We start from the raw sequence: 2,241 nt of genomic DNA, 5'->3' as shown, positions 1-2,241 counted from the left end.
TCGGCACTCTGAGCCTCTCTCCAAACCAAACACCATCAATACGTCTCCCATGGTTACGGTTACTGTCCACTTCAGCTTCACCGTCTGTTGAATTTGGAGCCCGGTCTCCTTGCAACATTCGGACTCTGTTGTGCTTTCGCTGTCCTACAAAGCGTGCTTCATCAATTTGCACAGGCTCTTCTTCAGTCCCTGCCATTTGACCACGATGTTGGACTGAAACATTCGCTGTACAAACTTCTCTGCACATGTTGAACCAGTCGCATATTGCTTCGGTACCTCTACCAGTTAATCTTTGAACCAGATCATAAGAGAGGTCTTGTATAAAATATAAGATCAGTTCTAAAATTTGACAAAGAGAGAGCTTGCAATTTAGTTTGTTATTTAAATCTGTGAAGTGGATGAATACATTACCTCTGCGAACGGAACGAAAAGTTTGACATCCACGGTTTCTGCAACGAAGAACGGGAATAAATTCGCCATTTCGTCTTCTTTTCCGAGCGTCCTTCAACTCTCCGCCACATCGATGACACGGTGAAACACTTTGTTTTTCATCCAAAAGTCCATGTCTTCTTAAAAATGCCTGTGCTTTAGTTTCGTCGCTGATTTCGTTGTAGAATTATTGTGCACGCTTTAGGGCTGCGTCAATGACTGAAATATAAATGAGGATTTAGGAGGTTATACTCGGCTAGCTCAAACGTGCGGCTGTGACGTAGGCCTCTAGGGAGTAAGCAGCAGTACAGCGGTGCCACGTTTTATCCCCACCTCTCTCTCTCTCTCTCTCTCTCTCGTTTATTCAACCTGATTTATTAGGTTATAATACAGAAATTGTGGGTTTATACGATAAATTTGGTTTTAGTCCTTACCATTGTATTGTACAGATTATATAACCGACTTTATTTCCACACCACCCGAGAGGTAAAAGTCATGGCGCGTTTTTTTAAGAGGTATATATCCCCGATAGGCCTATTCCTCTCTTCACTGCATCTTGGATGACTTAGGATGAATGCTCATCAGAAGATGTGAGAGTGATGATGAAAGAATCCATGAAGTTGTCAATCACGACATCTCTCTCTGCATCCTATGACTGCAGTTTTTCCGCGTGCCGGACAGCATTCTTCCAGATTTCCTTGGTAACATTTTGTATTGATTCTTCTATGAGTGGTTTTAGGGCGGCAGTCTTGAATGGTTTTTTTTTCTAGATGTAGCCTTTAACTTGAGCCCAAACCAGCTCATTGGGGTTGTAGTGACAGTGGTATGGTGGCAGGCGCACTACTCTTATGTCCGTGATCTGAAGCCATCTTGTCGACAACGTAGTTTGTGTCGGCAGAAGAGACGTGTTGACTTACAAGATGCAGAAGGTCTGTCTTGAGGATAACTTCTGGCACTGCTACGCCCTTCTTCTCCAGCCATTCTCGTATCGTAGCTTTGTTGTTTGCAGATGTTGGTGGCTTGTGAATTTTTCTTGAGTGATAAGATGCATTATCCATCACAATTACTAACGCTGAAGGAATGTTTGGTAAGAGTTGATGTGTGAACCACTTTTCAAATGTTTCTGCGTTCATCTGATCATGGTAATCCCCGACATTTTTTGCCTGGAAAACAAGGGCGGCCCCCGGGAACAAATCATCGAGCTAATAGGGTACTGGGATTTATTTCAAGGAGCGTAAGCAACAGAAGCCCCGAAGTCTTCCTCAAACTATATTTAGCATTAGTTAGACCTCATCTTGACTATGCGGTTCAGTTCTGGTTACCTTACTATATAATGGCTATCAAAATGTTAGAATCGGTGCAGAGGAGGATGACTAAGATGATTCAGGGGTTGAGAAACTTGCCATACGAGGAAAGACTCAAACAGTTAAACTTGCATTCTCTAGAAAGGCGAAGGGTGCGTGGAGACATGATCGAGGTTTATAAATGGATGAAGGGCTTTAATAAGGGAGACATTCATAAGGTTTTGTTGGTAAGAGAACCGGGTAGGACACGAAGTAATGGGTTTAAACTGGATAAGTTCAGATTCAACAGGGACATAGGCAAAAATTGGTTTACTAACAGGGTGGTGGATGAGACAGTGGAATGGGCTTAGCAGTCATGTGGTGAGTGCCAATACAATTCTCACATTCAAAAATAGACTAGATAAATTCATGGACAGCGATATTAGGTGGGGTTAGATACACGGGAGCTTAGGGTCAAAGGAGCTGCCTAGTACAGGCCTACCGGCCTCTTGTAGACTCCTGAGTTCTT

Source organism: Eriocheir sinensis, unplaced genomic scaffold (genome assembly GCF_024679095.1).
Source record: "Eriocheir sinensis breed Jianghai 21 unplaced genomic scaffold, ASM2467909v1 Scaffold896, whole genome shotgun sequence".
NCBI classification, from domain to species: Eukaryota; Metazoa; Arthropoda; class Malacostraca; order Decapoda; family Varunidae; genus Eriocheir; species Eriocheir sinensis.
This window is presented reverse-complemented; position numbering follows the sequence as displayed.